This window comes from Brachyhypopomus gauderio, unplaced genomic scaffold (genome assembly GCF_052324685.1).
Source record: "Brachyhypopomus gauderio isolate BG-103 unplaced genomic scaffold, BGAUD_0.2 sc173, whole genome shotgun sequence".
NCBI lineage: Eukaryota > Metazoa > Chordata > Actinopteri > Gymnotiformes > Hypopomidae > Brachyhypopomus > Brachyhypopomus gauderio.
In genome coordinates this window covers 253,342-268,188 of record NW_027506994.1, presented here as the reverse complement: position 1 = coordinate 268,188, position 14,847 = coordinate 253,342, and the positions used below count along the sequence as shown (strand labels likewise).

General features: G+C 37.7%; 27 non-coding genes across 27 annotated transcripts; all 27 read right to left on the bottom strand.

Moving 5' to 3' along the window:
- Positions 1–254: 254 nt before the first annotated feature.
- trnal-caa (transfer RNA leucine (anticodon CAA)) lies at positions 255–364 on the bottom strand. Its single transcript has 2 exons — positions 327–364; positions 255–300 (listed from the first exon to the last, which is right to left on the bottom strand). It is a non-coding gene; the product is annotated as a tRNA-Leu (tRNA).
- Positions 365–583: 219 nt separating this feature from the next.
- Positions 584–693, bottom strand: trnal-caa (transfer RNA leucine (anticodon CAA)). Its single transcript has 2 exons — positions 656–693; positions 584–629 (listed from the first exon to the last, which is right to left on the bottom strand). It is a non-coding gene; the product is annotated as a tRNA-Leu (tRNA).
- Positions 694–913: 220 nt separating this feature from the next.
- trnal-caa (transfer RNA leucine (anticodon CAA)) lies at positions 914–1,023 on the bottom strand. The gene is made up of 2 exons: positions 986–1,023; positions 914–959 (listed from the first exon to the last, which is right to left on the bottom strand). It is a non-coding gene; the product is annotated as a tRNA-Leu (tRNA).
- A 550-nt stretch (positions 1,024–1,573) lies between these two features.
- trnal-caa (transfer RNA leucine (anticodon CAA)) lies at positions 1,574–1,683 on the bottom strand. The gene is made up of 2 exons: positions 1,646–1,683; positions 1,574–1,619 (listed from the first exon to the last, which is right to left on the bottom strand). It is a non-coding gene; the product is annotated as a tRNA-Leu (tRNA).
- Positions 1,684–2,470: 787 nt separating this feature from the next.
- Positions 2,471–2,580, bottom strand: trnal-caa (transfer RNA leucine (anticodon CAA)). Its single transcript has 2 exons — positions 2,543–2,580; positions 2,471–2,516 (listed from the first exon to the last, which is right to left on the bottom strand). It is a non-coding gene; the product is annotated as a tRNA-Leu (tRNA).
- Positions 2,581–3,129: 549 nt separating this feature from the next.
- trnal-caa (transfer RNA leucine (anticodon CAA)) lies at positions 3,130–3,239 on the bottom strand. The gene is made up of 2 exons: positions 3,202–3,239; positions 3,130–3,175 (listed from the first exon to the last, which is right to left on the bottom strand). It is a non-coding gene; the product is annotated as a tRNA-Leu (tRNA).
- Positions 3,240–3,782: 543 nt separating this feature from the next.
- trnal-caa (transfer RNA leucine (anticodon CAA)) lies at positions 3,783–3,892 on the bottom strand. The gene is made up of 2 exons: positions 3,855–3,892; positions 3,783–3,828 (listed from the first exon to the last, which is right to left on the bottom strand). It is a non-coding gene; the product is annotated as a tRNA-Leu (tRNA).
- Positions 3,893–4,111: 219 nt separating this feature from the next.
- On the bottom strand, positions 4,112–4,221 carry trnal-caa (transfer RNA leucine (anticodon CAA)). Its single transcript has 2 exons — positions 4,184–4,221; positions 4,112–4,157 (listed from the first exon to the last, which is right to left on the bottom strand). It is a non-coding gene; the product is annotated as a tRNA-Leu (tRNA).
- A 549-nt stretch (positions 4,222–4,770) lies between these two features.
- On the bottom strand, positions 4,771–4,880 carry trnal-caa (transfer RNA leucine (anticodon CAA)). The gene is made up of 2 exons: positions 4,843–4,880; positions 4,771–4,816 (listed from the first exon to the last, which is right to left on the bottom strand). It is a non-coding gene; the product is annotated as a tRNA-Leu (tRNA).
- A 1,208-nt stretch (positions 4,881–6,088) lies between these two features.
- Positions 6,089–6,198, bottom strand: trnal-caa (transfer RNA leucine (anticodon CAA)). The gene is made up of 2 exons: positions 6,161–6,198; positions 6,089–6,134 (listed from the first exon to the last, which is right to left on the bottom strand). It is a non-coding gene; the product is annotated as a tRNA-Leu (tRNA).
- Positions 6,199–6,411: 213 nt separating this feature from the next.
- Positions 6,412–6,521, bottom strand: trnal-caa (transfer RNA leucine (anticodon CAA)). The gene is made up of 2 exons: positions 6,484–6,521; positions 6,412–6,457 (listed from the first exon to the last, which is right to left on the bottom strand). It is a non-coding gene; the product is annotated as a tRNA-Leu (tRNA).
- A 220-nt stretch (positions 6,522–6,741) lies between these two features.
- Positions 6,742–6,851, bottom strand: trnal-caa (transfer RNA leucine (anticodon CAA)). The gene is made up of 2 exons: positions 6,814–6,851; positions 6,742–6,787 (listed from the first exon to the last, which is right to left on the bottom strand). It is a non-coding gene; the product is annotated as a tRNA-Leu (tRNA).
- Positions 6,852–7,070: 219 nt separating this feature from the next.
- On the bottom strand, positions 7,071–7,180 carry trnal-caa (transfer RNA leucine (anticodon CAA)). The gene is made up of 2 exons: positions 7,143–7,180; positions 7,071–7,116 (listed from the first exon to the last, which is right to left on the bottom strand). It is a non-coding gene; the product is annotated as a tRNA-Leu (tRNA).
- Positions 7,181–7,729: 549 nt separating this feature from the next.
- On the bottom strand, positions 7,730–7,839 carry trnal-caa (transfer RNA leucine (anticodon CAA)). The gene is made up of 2 exons: positions 7,802–7,839; positions 7,730–7,775 (listed from the first exon to the last, which is right to left on the bottom strand). It is a non-coding gene; the product is annotated as a tRNA-Leu (tRNA).
- Positions 7,840–9,047: 1,208 nt separating this feature from the next.
- On the bottom strand, positions 9,048–9,157 carry trnal-caa (transfer RNA leucine (anticodon CAA)). Its single transcript has 2 exons — positions 9,120–9,157; positions 9,048–9,093 (listed from the first exon to the last, which is right to left on the bottom strand). It is a non-coding gene; the product is annotated as a tRNA-Leu (tRNA).
- A 220-nt stretch (positions 9,158–9,377) lies between these two features.
- On the bottom strand, positions 9,378–9,487 carry trnal-caa (transfer RNA leucine (anticodon CAA)). Its single transcript has 2 exons — positions 9,450–9,487; positions 9,378–9,423 (listed from the first exon to the last, which is right to left on the bottom strand). It is a non-coding gene; the product is annotated as a tRNA-Leu (tRNA).
- Positions 9,488–9,707: 220 nt separating this feature from the next.
- Positions 9,708–9,817, bottom strand: trnal-caa (transfer RNA leucine (anticodon CAA)). The gene is made up of 2 exons: positions 9,780–9,817; positions 9,708–9,753 (listed from the first exon to the last, which is right to left on the bottom strand). It is a non-coding gene; the product is annotated as a tRNA-Leu (tRNA).
- A 219-nt stretch (positions 9,818–10,036) lies between these two features.
- Positions 10,037–10,146, bottom strand: trnal-caa (transfer RNA leucine (anticodon CAA)). Its single transcript has 2 exons — positions 10,109–10,146; positions 10,037–10,082 (listed from the first exon to the last, which is right to left on the bottom strand). It is a non-coding gene; the product is annotated as a tRNA-Leu (tRNA).
- A 220-nt stretch (positions 10,147–10,366) lies between these two features.
- Positions 10,367–10,476, bottom strand: trnal-caa (transfer RNA leucine (anticodon CAA)). Its single transcript has 2 exons — positions 10,439–10,476; positions 10,367–10,412 (listed from the first exon to the last, which is right to left on the bottom strand). It is a non-coding gene; the product is annotated as a tRNA-Leu (tRNA).
- A 220-nt stretch (positions 10,477–10,696) lies between these two features.
- trnal-caa (transfer RNA leucine (anticodon CAA)) lies at positions 10,697–10,806 on the bottom strand. The gene is made up of 2 exons: positions 10,769–10,806; positions 10,697–10,742 (listed from the first exon to the last, which is right to left on the bottom strand). It is a non-coding gene; the product is annotated as a tRNA-Leu (tRNA).
- Positions 10,807–11,026: 220 nt separating this feature from the next.
- Positions 11,027–11,136, bottom strand: trnal-caa (transfer RNA leucine (anticodon CAA)). The gene is made up of 2 exons: positions 11,099–11,136; positions 11,027–11,072 (listed from the first exon to the last, which is right to left on the bottom strand). It is a non-coding gene; the product is annotated as a tRNA-Leu (tRNA).
- A 219-nt stretch (positions 11,137–11,355) lies between these two features.
- trnal-caa (transfer RNA leucine (anticodon CAA)) lies at positions 11,356–11,465 on the bottom strand. The gene is made up of 2 exons: positions 11,428–11,465; positions 11,356–11,401 (listed from the first exon to the last, which is right to left on the bottom strand). It is a non-coding gene; the product is annotated as a tRNA-Leu (tRNA).
- Positions 11,466–12,014: 549 nt separating this feature from the next.
- trnal-caa (transfer RNA leucine (anticodon CAA)) lies at positions 12,015–12,124 on the bottom strand. The gene is made up of 2 exons: positions 12,087–12,124; positions 12,015–12,060 (listed from the first exon to the last, which is right to left on the bottom strand). It is a non-coding gene; the product is annotated as a tRNA-Leu (tRNA).
- Positions 12,125–13,332: 1,208 nt separating this feature from the next.
- trnal-caa (transfer RNA leucine (anticodon CAA)) lies at positions 13,333–13,442 on the bottom strand. The gene is made up of 2 exons: positions 13,405–13,442; positions 13,333–13,378 (listed from the first exon to the last, which is right to left on the bottom strand). It is a non-coding gene; the product is annotated as a tRNA-Leu (tRNA).
- Positions 13,443–13,662: 220 nt separating this feature from the next.
- trnal-caa (transfer RNA leucine (anticodon CAA)) lies at positions 13,663–13,772 on the bottom strand. Its single transcript has 2 exons — positions 13,735–13,772; positions 13,663–13,708 (listed from the first exon to the last, which is right to left on the bottom strand). It is a non-coding gene; the product is annotated as a tRNA-Leu (tRNA).
- A 220-nt stretch (positions 13,773–13,992) lies between these two features.
- Positions 13,993–14,102, bottom strand: trnal-caa (transfer RNA leucine (anticodon CAA)). The gene is made up of 2 exons: positions 14,065–14,102; positions 13,993–14,038 (listed from the first exon to the last, which is right to left on the bottom strand). It is a non-coding gene; the product is annotated as a tRNA-Leu (tRNA).
- A 549-nt stretch (positions 14,103–14,651) lies between these two features.
- On the bottom strand, positions 14,652–14,761 carry trnal-caa (transfer RNA leucine (anticodon CAA)). Its single transcript has 2 exons — positions 14,724–14,761; positions 14,652–14,697 (listed from the first exon to the last, which is right to left on the bottom strand). It is a non-coding gene; the product is annotated as a tRNA-Leu (tRNA).
- Positions 14,762–14,847: the final 86 nt, after the last annotated feature.

Sequence of the window (14,847 nt, the reverse complement as noted above, 5' to 3'; positions counted from 1 at the left end):
AGTCTGGCGCCTTAGACCGCTCGGCCATTCTGACTGGTGGTATTTTTGCTTGTTAGAAATCAGACTTATTAATGATTAGGCAGTCAAAACTGAAGATTTCAAGAAAAGCAATAAACCTGAAATTACATTGTTGAAGCTTGTTCAATTATGATGTCACAGGAGTTTCTTTCTTTCTCTCATTTACTCACTATGTAATGAGCTCTTGTGTTGAATGTTCCAGCAAAACTAGAATCATTTGTTGATTGAAAAACACTTGTCAGAAGTGGGATTTGAACCCACGCCTCCTTTGGGAGACCAGAAATCCCAACTTTTGGAAGTTTTATCAACTTGAGTCTGGCGCCTTAGACCCCTCGGCCATTCTGACTGGTCGTGTTTTTGCTTGTTAGAAATCAGACTTATAATGATTAGGCAGTCAAAACTGAAGATTTCAAGAAAAGCAATAAACCTGAAATTACATTGTCCAAGTATGTTCAATTATGATGTCACAGGAGTTTCTTTCTTTCTCTCATTTACTCACTATATAATGAGCTCTTGTGTTGAAAGTTCCAGCAAAACTACATTCATTTGTTGATGGAAAAACACTTGTCAGAAGTGGGATTAGAACCCACGCCTCCTTTGGGAGACCAGAAAACCCAACTTTTGGAAGTTTTATCAACTTGAGTCTGGCGCCTTAGACCGCTCGGCCATTCTGACTGGTGGTATTTTTGCTTGTTAGAAATCAGTCTTATTAATGATTAGGCAGTCAAAACTGAAGATTTCAAGAAAAGCAATAAACCTGAAATTACTTTGTTGAAGTATGTTCAATTATGATGTCACATGAGTTTCTTTCTTTCTCTCATTTACTCACTATATAATGAGCTCTTGTGTTGAAAGTTCCAGCAAAACTACATTCATTTGTTGATGGAAAAACACTTGTCAGAAGTGGGATTTGAACCCACGCCTCCTTTGGGAGACCAGAAAACCCAACTTTTGGAAGTTTTATCAACTTGAGTCTGGCGCCTTAGACCGCTCGGCCATTCTGACTGCTGGTACTTTTGCTAGTTAGAAATCAGACTTATTAATGATTAGGCAGTCAAAACTGAAGATTTCAAGAAAAGCAATAAACCTGAAATTACATTGTCCAAGTATGTTCAATTATGATGTCACAGGAGTTTCTTTCTTTCTCTCATTTACTCACTATGTAATGAGCTCTTGTGTTGAATGTTCCAGCAAAACTAGAATCATTTGTTGATTGAAAAACACTTGTCAGAAGTGGGATTTGAACTCACGCCTCCATTGGGAGACCAGAAAACCCAACTTTTGGAAGTTTTATCAACTTGAGTCTGGCGCCTTAGACCGCTCGGCCATTCTGACTGGTGGTATTTTTGCTTGTTAGAAATCAGACTTATTAATGATTAGGCAGTCAAAACTGAAGATTTCAAGAAAAGCAATAAACCTGAAATTACATTGTTGAAGCTTGTTCAATTATGATGTCACAGGAGTTTCTTTCTTTCTCTCATTTACTCACTATGTAATGAGCTCTTGTGTTGAATGTTCCAGCAAAACTAGAATCATTTGTTGATTGAAAAACACTTGTCAGAAGTGGGATTTGAACCCACGCCTCCTTTGGGAGACCAGAAATCCCAACTTTTGGAAGTTTTATCAACTTGAGTCTGGCGCCTTAGACCCCTCGGCCATTCTGACTGGTCGTGTTTTTGCTTGTTAGAAATCAGACTTATAATGATTAGGCAGTCAAAACTGAAGATTTCAAGAAAAGCAATAAACCTGAAATTACATTGTCCAAGTATGTTCAATTATGATGTCACAGGAGTTTCTTTCTTTCTCTCATTTACTCATTATATAATGAGCTCTTGTGTTGAATGTTCCAGCAAAACTAGATTCATTTGTTGATGGAAAAACACTTGCCAGAAGTGGGATTTGAAACCACGCCTCTTTTGGGAAAACAGAAACCCCTACTTTTGGAAGTTTCATCAACTTGAGTCTGGCGCCTTAGACCGCTCGGCCATTCTGACTGGAGTTGAACCTTGTTCACTTATAATGTCACAAGAGTTTCTTTATTTCTCTCATTTACTCATTATATATCGAGCTATTGTGTTTGTAGTTCTATCAAAACTAGATTCATTTGTTGATTGAAAACACTTGTCAGAAGTGGGATTTGAACCAACGCCTCCTTTGGGAGACCAGAAATCCCAACTTTTGGAAGTTTTATCAACTTGAGTCTGGCGCCTTAGACCCCTCGGCCATTCTGACTGGTGGTATTTTTGCTTGTTAGAAATCAGACTTATTAATGATTAGGCAGTCAAAACTGAAGATTTCAAGAAAAGCAATAAACCTGAAATTACATTGTTGAAGCTTGTTCAATTATGATGTCACAGGAGTTTCTTTCTTTCTCTCATTTACTCACTATATAATGAGCTCTTGTGTTGAAAGTTCCAGCAAAACTACATTCATTTGTTGATGGAAAAACACTTGTCAGAAGTGGGATTAGAACCCACGCCTCCTTTGGGAGACCAGAAAACCCAACTTTTGGAAGTTTTATCAACTTGAGTCTGGCGCCTTAGACCGCTCGGCCATTCTGACTGGTGGTATTTTTGCTTGTTAGAAATCAGTCTTATTAATGATTAGGCAGTCAAAACTGAAGATTTCAAGAAAAGCAATAAACCTGAAATTACTTTGTTGAAGTATGTTCAATTATGATGTCACAGGAGTTTCTTTCTTTCTCTCATTTACTCACTATGTAATGAGCTCTTGTGTTGAATGTTCCAGCAAAACTAGAATCATTTGTTGATTGAAAAACACTTGTCAGAAGTGGGATTTGAACTCACGCCTCCTTTGGGAGACCAGAAAACCCAACTTTTGGAAGTTTTATCAACTTGAGTCTGGCGCCTTAGACCGCTCGGCCATTCTGACTGGTGGTATTTTTGCTTGTTAGAAATCAGACTTATTAATGATTAGGCAGTCAAAACTGAAGATTTCAAGAAAAGCAATAAACCTGAAATTACATTGTTGAAGCTTGTTCAATTATGATGTCACAGGAGTTTCTTTCTTTCTCTCATTTACTCACTATATAATGAGCTCTTGTGTTGAAAGTTCCAGCAAAACTAGATTCATTTGTTGATTGAAAACACTTGTCAGAAGTGGGATTTGAACCCACGCCTCCTTTGGGAGACCAGAAATCCCAACTTTTGGAAGTTTTATCAACTTGAGTCTGGCGCCTTAGACCGCTCGGCCATTCTGACTGGTGGTATTTTTGCTTGTTAGAAATCAGACTTATTGATTAGGCAGTCAAAACTGAAGATTTCAAGAAAAGCAATAAACCTGAAATTACATTGTTGAAGCTTGTTCAATTATGATGTCACAGGAGTTTCTTTCTCTCATTTACTCACTATATAATGAGCTCTTGTGTTGAAAGTTCCAGCAAAACTACATTCATTTGTTGATGGAAAAACACTTGTCAGAAGTGGGATTAGAACCCACGCCTCCTTTGGGAGACCAGAAAACCCAACTTTTGGAAGTTTTATCAACTTGAGTCTGGCACCTTAGACCGCTCGGCCATTCTGACTGGTGGTATTTTTGCTTGTTAGAAATCAGTCTTATTAATGATTAGGCAGTCAAAACTGAAGATTTCAAGAAAAGCAATAAACCTGAAATTACTTTGTTGAAGTATGTTCAATTATGATGTCACATGAGTTTCTTTCTTTCTCTCATTTACTCACTATATAATGAGCTCTTGTGTTGAAAGTTCCAGCAAAACTACATTCATTTGTTGATGGAAAAACACTTGTCAGAAGTGGGATTTGAACCCACGCCTCCTTTGGGAGACCAGAAAACCCAACTTTTGGAAGTTTTATCAACTTGAGTCTGGCGCCTTAGACCGCTCGGCCATTCTGACTGCTGGTACTTTTGCTAGTTAGAAATCAGACTTATTAATGATTAGGCAGTCAAAACTGAAGATTTCAAGAAAAGCAATAAACCTGAAATTACATTGTCCAAGTATGTTCAATTATGATGTCACAGGAGTTTCTTTCTTTCTCTCATTTACTCACTATATAATGAGCTCTTGTGTTGAAAGTTCCAGCAAAACTAGATTCATTTGTTGATTGAAAACACTTGTCAGAAGTGGGATTTGAACCCACGCCTCCTTTGGGAGACCAGAAATCCCAACTTTTGGAAGTTTTATCAACTTGAGTCTGGCGCCTTAGACCGCTCGGCCATTCTGACTGGTGGTATTTTTGCTTGTTAGAAATCAGACTTATTAATGATTAGGCAGTCAAAACTGAAGATTTCAAGAAAAGCAATAAACCTGAAATTACATTGTTGAAGCTTGTTCAATTATGATGTCACAGGAGTTTCTTTCTTTCTCTCATTTACTCACTATGTAATGAGCTCTTGTGTTGAATGTTCCAGCAAAACTAGAATCATTTGTTGATTGAAAAACACTTGTCAGAAGTGGGATTTGAACTCACGCCTCCTTTGGGAGACCAGAAAACCCAACTTTTGGAAGTTTTATCAACTTGAGTCTGGCGCCTTAGACCGCTCGGCCATTCTGACTGGTGGTATTTTTGCTTGTTAGAAATCAGACTTATTAATGATTAGGCAGTCAAAACTGAAGATTTCAAGAAAAGCAATAAGCCTGAAATTACATTGTTGAAGCTTGTTCAATTATGATGTCACAGGAGTTTCTTTCTTTCTCTCATTTACTCACTATATAATGAGCTCTTGTGTTGAAAGTTCCAGCAAAACTAGATTCATTTGTTGATTGAAAACACTTGTCAGAAGTGGGATTTGAACCCACGCCTCCTTTGGGAGACCAGAAATCCCAACTTTTGGAAGTTTTATCAACTTGAGTCTGGCGCCTTAGACCGCTCGGCCATTCTGACTGGTGGTATTTTTGCTTGTTAGAAATCAGACTTATTAATGATTAGGCAGTCAAAACTGAAGATTTCAAGAAAAGCAATAAACCTGAAATTACATTGTCCAAGTATGTTCAATTATGATGTCACAGGAGTTTCTTTCTTTCTCTCATTTACTCACTATGTAATGAGCTCTTGTGTTGAATGTTCCAGCAAAACTAGAATCATTTGTTGATTGAAAAACACTTGTCAGAAGTGGGATTTGAACTCACGCCTCCTTTGGGAGACCAGAAAACCCAACTTTTGGAAGTTTTATCAACTTGAGTCTGGCGCCTTAGACCGCTCGGCCATTCTGACTGGTGGTATTTTTGCTTGTTAGAAATCAGACTTATTAATGATTAGGCAGTCAAAACTGAAGATTTCAAGAAAAGCAATAAACCTGAAATTACATTGTTGAAGCTTGTTCAATTATGATGTCACAGGAGTTTCTTTCTTTCTCTCATTTACTCACTATGTAATGAGCTCTTGTGTTGAATGTTCCAGCAAAACTAGAATCATTTGTTGATTGAAAAACACTTGTCAGAAGTGGGATTTGAACTCACGCCTCCTTTGGGAGACCAGAAAACCCAACTTTTGGAAGTTTTATCAACTTGAGTCTGGCGCCTTAGACCGCTCAGCCATTCTGACTGGTGGTATTTTTGCTTGTTAGAAATCAGACTTATTAATGATTAGGCAGTCAAAACTGAAGATTTCAAGAAAAGCAATAAACCTGAAATTACATTGTTGAAGCTTGTTCAATTATGATGTCACAGGAGTTTCTTTCTTTCTCTCATTTACTCACTATATAATGAGCTCTTGTGTTGAAAGTTCCAGCAAAACTAGATTCATTTGTTGATTGAAAACACTTGTCAGAAGTGGGATTTGAACCCACGCATCCTTTGGGAGACTAGAAATCCCAACTTTTGGAAGTTTTATCAACTTGAGTCTGGCGCCTTAGACCGCTCGGCCATTCTGACTGGTGGTATTTTTGCTTGTTAGAAATCAGACTTATTAATGATTAGGCAGTCAAAACTGAAGATTTCAAGAAAAGCAATAAACCTGAAATTACATTGTTGAAGCTTGTTCAATTATGATGTCACAGGAGTTTCTTTCTTTCTCTCATTTACTCACTATATAATGAGCTCTTGTGTTGAAAGTTCCAGCAAAACTAGATTCATTTGTTGATTGAAAACACTTGTCAGAAGTGGGATTTGAACCCACGCCTCCTTTGGGAGACCAGAAATCCCAACTTTTGGAAGTTTTATCAACTTGAGTCTGGCGCCTTAGACCGCTCGGCCATTCTGACTGGTGGTATTTTTGCTTGTTAGAAATCAGACTTATTGATTAGGCAGTCAAAACTGAAGATTTCAAGAAAAGCAATAAACCTGAAATTACATTGTTGAAGCTTGTTCAATTATGATGTCACAGGAGTTTCTTTCTCTCATTTACTCACTATATAATGAGCTCTTGTGTTGAAAGTTCCAGCAAAACTACATTCATTTGTTGATGGAAAAACACTTGTCAGAAGTGGGATTAGAACCCACGCCTCCTTTGGGAGACCAGAAAACCCAACTTTTGGAAGTTTTATCAACTTGAGTCTGGCGCCTTAGACCGCTCGGCCATTCTGACTGGTGGTATTTTTGCTTGTTAGAAATCAGTCTTATTAATGATTAGGCAGTCAAAACTGAAGATTTCAAGAAAAGCAATAAACCTGAAATTACTTTGTTGAAGTATGTTCAATTATGATGTCACATGAGTTTCTTTCTTTCTCTCATTTACTCACTATATAATGAGCTCTTGTGTTGAAAGTTCCAGCAAAACTACATTCATTTGTTGATGGAAAAACACTTGTCAGAAGTGGGATTTGAACCCACGCCTCCTTTGGGAGACCAGAAAACCCAACTTTTGGAAGTTTTATCAACTTGAGTCTGGCGCCTTAGACCGCTCGGCCATTCTGACTGCTGGTACTTTTGCTAGTTAGAAATCAGACTTATTAATGATTAGGCAGTCAAAACTGAAGATTTCAAGAAAAGCAATAAACCTGAAATTACATTGTCCAAGTATGTTCAATTATGATGTCACAGGAGTTTCTTTCTTTCTCTCATTTACTCACTATATAATGAGCTCTTGTGTTGAAAGTTCCAGCAAAACTAGATTCATTTGTTGATTGAAAACACTTGTCAGAAGTGGGATTTGAACCCACGCCTCCTTTGGGAGACCAGAAATCCCAACTTTTGGAAGTTTTATCAACTTGAGTCTGGCGCCTTAGACCGCTCGGCCATTCTGACTGGTGGTATTTTTGCTTGTTAGAAATCAGACTTATTAATGATTAGGCAGTCAAAACTGAAGATTTCAAGAAAAGCAATAAACCTGAAATTACATTGTTGAAGCTTGTTCAATTATGATGTCACAGGAGTTTCTTTCTTTCTCTCATTTACTCACTATGTAATGAGCTCTTGTGTTGAATGTTCCAGCAAAACTAGAATCATTTGTTGATTGAAAAACACTTGTCAGAAGTGGGATTTGAACTCACGCCTCCTTTGGGAGACCAGAAAACCCAACTTTTGGAAGTTTTATCAACTTGAGTCTGGCGCCTTAGACCGCTCGGCCATTCTGACTGGTGGTATTTTTGCTTGTTAGAAATCAGACTTATTAATGATTAGGCAGTCAAAACTGAAGATTTCAAGAAAAGCAATAAGCCTGAAATTACATTGTTGAAGCTTGTTCAATTATGATGTCACAGGAGTTTCTTTCTTTCTCTCATTTACTCACTATATAATGAGCTCTTGTGTTGAAAGTTCCAGCAAAACTAGATTCATTTGTTGATTGAAAACACTTGTCAGAAGTGGGATTTGAACCCACGCCTCCTTTGGGAGACCAGAAATCCCAACTTTTGGAAGTTTTATCAACTTGAGTCTGGCGCCTTAGACCGCTCGGCCATTCTGACTGGTGGTATTTTTGCTTGTTAGAAATCAGACTTATTAATGATTAGGCAGTCAAAACTGAAGATTTCAAGAAAAGCAATAAACCTGAAATTACATTGTCCAAGTATGTTCAATTATGATGTCACAGGAGTTTCTTTCTTTCTCTCATTTACTCACTATGTAATGAGCTCTTGTGTTGAATGTTCCAGCAAAACTAGAATCATTTGTTGATTGAAAAACACTTGTCAGAAGTGGGATTTGAACTCACGCCTCCTTTGGGAGACCAGAAAACCCAACTTTTGGAAGTTTTATCAACTTGAGTCTGGCGCCTTAGACCGCTCGGCCATTCTGACTGGTGGTATTTTTGCTTGTTAGAAATCAGACTTATTAATGATTAGGCAGTCAAAACTGAAGATTTCAAGAAAAGCAATAAACCTGAAATTACATTGTTGAAGCTTGTTCAATTATGATGTCACAGGAGTTTCTTTCTTTCTCTCATTTACTCACTATGTAATGAGCTCTTGTGTTGAATGTTCCAGCAAAACTAGAATCATTTGTTGATTGAAAAACACTTGTCAGAAGTGGGATTTGAACTCACGCCTCCTTTGGGAGACCAGAAAACCCAACTTTTGGAAGTTTTATCAACTTGAGTCTGGCGCCTTAGACCGCTCAGCCATTCTGACTGGTGGTATTTTTGCTTGTTAGAAATCAGACTTATTAATGATTAGGCAGTCAAAACTGAAGATTTCAAGAAAAGCAATAAACCTGAAATTACATTGTTGAAGCTTGTTCAATTATGATGTCACAGGAGTTTCTTTCTTTCTCTCATTTACTCACTATATAATGAGCTCTTGTGTTGAAAGTTCCAGCAAAACTAGATTCATTTGTTGATTGAAAACACTTGTCAGAAGTGGGATTTGAACCCACGCATCCTTTGGGAGACTAGAAATCCCAACTTTTGGAAGTTTTATCAACTTGAGTCTGGCGCCTTAGACCGCTCGGCCATTCTGACTGGTGGTATTTTTGCTTGTTAGAAATCAGACTTATTAATGATTAGGCAGTCAAAACTGAAGATTTCAAGAAAAGCAATAAACCTGAAATTACATTGTTGAAGCTTGTTCAATTATGATGTCAAAGGAGTTTCTTTCTTTCTCTCATTTACTCACTATATAATGAGCTCTTGTGTTGAAAGTTCCAGCAAAACTAGATTCATTTGTTGATTGAAAACACTTGTCAGAAGTGGGATTTGAACCCACGCCTCCTTTGGGAGACCAGAAATCCCAACTTTTGGAAGTTTTATCAACTTGAGTCTGGCGCCTTAGACCGCTCGGCCATTCTGACTGGTGGTATTTTTGCTTGTTAGAAATCAGACTTATTAATGATTAGGCAGTCAAAACTGAAGATTTCAAGAAAAGCAATAAACCTGAAATTACATTGTTGAAGCTTGTTCAATTATGATGTCACAGGAGTTTCTTTCTTTCTCTCATTTACTCACTATATAATGAGCTCTTGTGTTGAAAGTTCCAGCAAAACTACATTCATTTGTTGATGGAAAAACACTTGTCAGAAGTGGGATTAGAACCCACGCCTCCTTTGGGAGACCAGAAAACCCAACTTTTGGAAGTTTTATCAACTTGAGTCTGGCGCCTTAGACCGCTCGGCCATTCTGACTGGTGGTATTTTTGCTTGTTAGAAATCAGTCTTATTAATGATTAGGCAGTCAAAACTGAAGATTTCAAGAAAAGCAATAAACCTGAAATTACTTTGTTGAAGTATGTTCAATTATGAAGTCACAGGAGTTTCTTTCTTTCTCTCATTTACTCACTATATAATGAGCTCTTGTGTTGAAAGTTCCAGCAAAACTACATTCATTTGTTGATGGAAAAACACTTGTCAGAAGTGGGATTAGAACCCACGCCTCCTTTGGGAGACCAGAAAACCCAACTTTTGGAAGTTTTATCAACTTGAGTCTGGCGCCTTAGACCGCTCGGCCATTCTGACTGGTGGTATTTTTGCTTGTTAGAAATCAGTCTTATTAATGATTAGGCAGTCAAAACTGAAGATTTCAAGAAAAGCAATAAACCTGAAATTACTTTGTTGAAGTATGTTCAATTATGATGTCACATGAGTTTCTTTCTTTCTCTCATTTACTCACTATATAATGAGCTCTTGTGTTGAAAGTTCCAGCAAAACTAGATTCATTTGTTGATTGAAAACACTTGTCAGAAGTGGGATTTGAACCCACGCCTCCTTTGGGAGACCAGAAATCCCAACTTTTGGAAGTTTTATCAACTTGAGTCTGGCGCCTTAGACCGCTCGGCCATTCTGACTGGTGGTATTTTTGCTTGTTAGAAATCAGACTTATTAATGATTAGGCAGTCAAAACTGAAGATTTCAAGAAAAGCAATAAACCTGAAATTACATTGTTGAAGCTTGTTCAATTATGATGTCACAGGAGTTTCTTTCTTTCTCTCATTTACTCACTATATAATGAGCTCTTGTGTTGAAAGTTCCAGCAAAACTACATTCATTTGTTGATGGAAAAACACTTGTCAGAAGTGGGATTAGAACCCACGCCTCCTTTGGGAGACCAGAAAACCCAACTTTTGGAAGTTTTATCAACTTGAGTCTGGCGCCTTAGACCGCTCGGCCATTCTGACTGGTGGTATTTTTGCTTGTTAGAAATCAGTCTTATTAATGATTAGGCAGTCAAAACTGAAGATTTCAAGAAAAGCAATAAACCTGAAATTACTTTGTTGAAGTATGTTCAATTATGAAGTCACAGGAGTTTCTTTCTTTCTCTCATTTACTCACTATATAATGAGCTCTTGTGTTGAAAGTTCCAGCAAAACTACATTCATTTGTTGATGGAAAAACACTTGTCAGAAGTGGGATTAGAACCCACGCCTCCTTTGGGAGACCAGAAAACCCAACTTTTGGAAGTTTTATCAACTTGAGTCTGGCGCCTTAGACCGCTCGGCCATTCTGACTGGTGGTATTTTTGCTTGTTAGAAATCAGTCTTATTAATGATTAGGCAGTCAAAACTGAAGATTTCAAGAAAAGCAATAAACCTGAAATTACTTTGTTGAAGTATGTTCAATTATGATGTCACATGAGTTTCTTTCTTTCTCTCATTTACTCACTATATAATGAGCTCTTGTGTTGAAAGTTCCAGCAAAACTACATTCATTTGTTGATGGAAAAACACTTGTCAGAAGTGGGATTTGAACCCACGCCTCCTTTGGGAGACCAGAAAACCCAACTTTTGGAAGTTTTATCAACTTGAGTCTGGCGCCTTAGACCGCTCGGCCATTCTGACTGCTGGTACTTTTGCTAGTTAGAAATCAGACTTATTAATGATTAGGCAGTCAAAACTGAAGATTTCAAGAAAAGCAATAAACCTGAAATTACATTGTCCAAGTATGTTCAATTATGATGTCACAGGAGTTTCTTTCTTTCTCTCATTTACTCACTATATAATGAGCTCTTGTGTTGAAAGTTCCAGCAAAACTAGATTCATTTGTTGATTGAAAACACTTGTCAGAAGTGGGATTTGAACCCACGCCTCCTTTGGGAGACCAGAAATCCCAACTTTTGGAAGTTTTATCAACTTGAGTCTGGCGCCTTAGACCGCTCGGCCATTCTGACTGGTGGTATTTTTGCTTGTTAGAAATCAGACTTATTAATGATTAGGCAGTCAAAACTGAAGATTTCAAGAAAAGCAATAAACCTGAAATTACATTGTTGAAGCTTGTTCAATTATGATGTCACAGGAGTTTCTTTCTTTCTCTCATTTACTCACTATGTAATGAGCTCTTGTGTTGAATGTTCCAGCAAAACTAGAATCATTTGTTGATTGAAAAACACTTGTCAGAAGTGGGATTTGAACTCACGCCTCCTTTGGGAGACCAGAAAACCCAACTTTTGGAAGTTTTATCAACTTGAGTCTGGCGCCTTAGACCGCTCGGCCATTCTGACTGGTGGTATTTTTGCTTGTTAGAAATCAGACTTATTAATGATTAGGCAGTCAAAACTGAAGATTTCAAGAAAAGCAATAAGCCTGAAATTACATTGTTGAAGCTTGTTCAATTATGATGTCACAGGAGTTTCTTTCTTTCTCTCATTTACTCACTATATAATGAGCTCTTGTGTTGAAAGTTCCAGCAAAACTAGATTCATTTGTTGATTGAAAACACTTGTCAGAAGTGGGATTTGAACCCACGCCTCCTTTGGGAGACCAGAAATCCCAACTTTTGGAAGTTTTATCAACTTGAGTCTGGCGCCTTAGACCGCTCGGCCATTCTGACTGGTGGTATTTTTGCTTGTTAGAAATCAGACTTATTAATGATTAGGCAGTCAAAACTGAAGATTTCAAGAAAAGCAATAAACCTGAAATTACATTGTCCAAGTATGTTCAATTATGATGTCACAGGAGTTTCTTTCTTTCTCTCATTTACTCACTATGTAATGAGCTCTTGTGTTGAATGTTCCAGCAAAACTAGAATCATTTGTTGATTGAAAAACACTTGTCAGAAGTGGGATTTGAACTCACGCCTCCTTTGGGAGACCAGAAAACCCAACTTTTGGAAGTTTTATCAACTTGAGTCTGGCGCCTTAGACCGCTCGGCCATTCTGACTGGTGGTATTTTTGCTTGTTAGAAATCAGACTTATTAATGATTAGGCAGTCAAAACTGAAGATTTCAAGAAAAGCAATAAACCTGAAATTACATTGTTGAAGCTTGTTCAATTATGATGTCACAGGAGTTTCTTTCTTTCTCTCATTTACTCACTATGTAATGAGCTCTTGTGTTGAATGTTCCAGCAAAACTAGAATCATTTGTTGATTGAAAAACACTTGTCAGAAGTGGGATTTGAACTCACGCCTCCTTTGGGAGACCAGAAAACCCAACTTTTGGAAGTTTTATCAACTTGAGTCTGGCGCCTTAGACCGCTCAGCCATTCTGACTGGTGGTATTTTTGCTTGTTAGAAATCAGACTTATTAATGATTAGGCAGTCAAAACTGAAGATTTCAAGAAAAGCAATAAACCTGAAATTACATTGTTGAAGCTTGTTCAATTATGATGTCACAGGAGTTTCTTTCTTTCTCTCATTTACTCACTATATAATGAGCTCTTGTGTTGAAAGTTCCAGCAAAACTAGATTCATTTGTTGATTGAAAACACTTGTCAGAAGTGGGATTTGAACCCACGCATCCTTTGGGAGACTAGAAATCCCAACTTTTGGAAGTTTTATCAACTTGAGTCTGGCGCCTTAGACCGCTCGGCCATTCTGACTGGTGGTATTTTTGCTTGTTAGAAATCAGACTTATTAATGATTAGGCAGTCAAAACTGAAGATTTCAAGAAAAGCAATAAACCTGAAATTACATTGTTGAAGCTTGTTCAATTATGATGTCACAGGAGTTTCTTTCTTTCTCTCATTTACTCACTATATAATGAGCTCTTGTGTTGAAAGTTCCAGCAAAACTAGATTCATTTGTTGATTGAAAACACTTGTCAGAAGTGGGATTTGAACCCACGCCTCCTTTGGGAGACCAGAAATCCCAACTTTTGGAAGTTTTATCAACTTGAGTCTGGCGCCTTAGACCGCTCGGCCATTCTGACTGGTGGTATTTTTGCTTGTTAGAAATCAGACTTATTAATGATTAGGCAGTCAAAACTGAAGATTTCAAGAAAAGCAATAAACCTGAAATTACATTGTTGAAGCTTGTTCAATTATGATGTCACAGGAGTTTCTTTCTTTCTCTCATTTACTCACTATATAATGAGCTCTTGTGTTGAAAGTTCCAGCAAAACTACATTCATTTGTTGATGGAAAAACACTTGTCAGAAGTGGGATTAGAACCCACGCCTCCTTTGGGAGACCAGAAAACCCAACTTTTGGAAGTTTTATCAACTTGAGTCTGGCGCCTTAGACCGCTCGGCCATTCTGACTGGTGGTATTTTTGCTTGTTAGAAATCAGTCTTATTAATGATTAGGCAGTCAAAACTGAAGATTTCAAGAAAAGCAATAAACCTGAAATTACTTTGTTGAAGTATGTTCAATTATGAAGTCACAGGAGTTTCTTTCTTTCTCTCATTTACTCACTATATAATGAGCTCTTGTGTTGAAAGTTCCAGCAAAACTACATTCATTTGTTGATGGAAAAACACTTGTCAGAAGTGGGATTTGAACCCACGCCTCCTTTGGGAGACCAGAAAACCCAACTTTTGGAAGTTTTATCAACTTGAGTCTGGCGCCTTAGACCGCTCGGCCATTCTGACTGCTGGTACTTTTGCTAGTTAGAAATCAGACTTATTAATGATTAGGCAGTCAAAACTGAAGATTTCAAGAAAAGCAATAAACCTGAAATTACATTGTCCAAGTATGTTCAATTATGATGTCACAGGAGTTTCTTTCTTTCTCTCATTTACTCACTATGTAATGAGCTCTTGTGTTGAATGTTCCAGCAAAACTAGAATCATTTGTTGATTGAAAAACACTTGTCAGAAGTGGGATTTGAACTCACGCCTCCTTTGGGAGACCAGAAAACCCAACTTTTGGAAGTTTTATCAACTTGAGTCTGGCGCCTTAGACCGCTCGGCCATTCTGACTGGTGGTATTTTTGCTTGTTAGAAATCAGACTTATTAATGATTAGGCAGTCAAAACTGAAGATTTCAAGAAAAGCAATAAACCTGAAATTACATTGTTGAAGCTTGTTCAATTATGATGTCACAGGAGTTTCTTTCTTTCTCTCATTTACTCACTATATAATGAGCTCTTGTGTTGAAAGTTCCAGCAAAACTAGATTCATTTGTTGATTGAAAACACTTGTCAGAAGTGGGATTTGAACCCACGCCTCCTTTGGGAGACCAGAAATCCCAACTTTTGGAAGTTTTATCAACTTGAGTCTGGCGCCTTAGACCGCTCGGCCATTCTGACTGGAGTTGAACCTTGTTCACTTATAATGTCACAAGAGTTTCTTTATTTCTCTCATTTACTCATTATATAATGAGCTATTGTGTTTG